Source organism: Pygoscelis adeliae, unplaced genomic scaffold (assembly GCF_000699105.1).
Source record: "Pygoscelis adeliae isolate BGI_AS28 unplaced genomic scaffold, ASM69910v1 Scaffold21, whole genome shotgun sequence".
Taxonomy (NCBI): Eukaryota; Metazoa; Chordata; class Aves; order Sphenisciformes; family Spheniscidae; genus Pygoscelis; species Pygoscelis adeliae.
The window spans coordinates 10,381,855-10,382,582 of NW_008824243.1; positions in this window are offsets into that span (position 1 = coordinate 10,381,855).

The following is a 728-nucleotide window of genomic DNA, read 5'->3' on the forward strand; positions in this document are numbered from 1 at the left end:
CCGCTGGTGGCGGTGTTCGGGGCTGCAGCCCGACGGGGTCCCCCGGGAATCCAAACACCGGACAGGGCACCCCCAGCTGGGACCGGTCACTTCTGTCCTCCACTGGGACCCTGCCACCTTCCCCACACCTCCAGGCAGGACACAGGGATTATTCCAGAAGACAGGACAACCCCTAGGATGACAAAACCCCTGGGGTGGCAGGTCTCTGCTCACATAAAGGGGCTGGGATGCTCCCACCCGGGGTAGCACCGAAGTGTGGGGGTCTACAGGGTCTTCATCCCCTGCCAGCTGGCTTTCCCAGACCACCTCGGTAGATGCCCACCCATTCCGACCCCTCGGCTGGGCACCTGCCTTGCCTTGGGTAGATGCCTTGGGCATCTCCTTGTCCCTGCTGTGGTCCTCATCAAGGGGACCCTCAGAGCCGGTACCATGCTGGGCACCTGAAACCCACCATGGCCAAGCCCTGAGGGGCTGTGGGTGATGGCAGGAGCCGTGGGCGATGCCAAGGAGCTGTGGTGCAAGTTGTAGGAGCAGGCAGGGGCAGGGGGAGAGGAGCTGCCCTCCTCACCTGGGAAGGAGAAGGACCATCACTACCCGGTCCCCAGGGCTTTGTGCCACTGTCCTTCCAGCTCTGATGGGGCGAGCGGCAGGTAAGTGCCTCCGTTCGGTGTCACTCGGATATGTGGGCAGGGAGCGGGGTAGAAAAAGGGTCTGGAACCTGGGAGAGG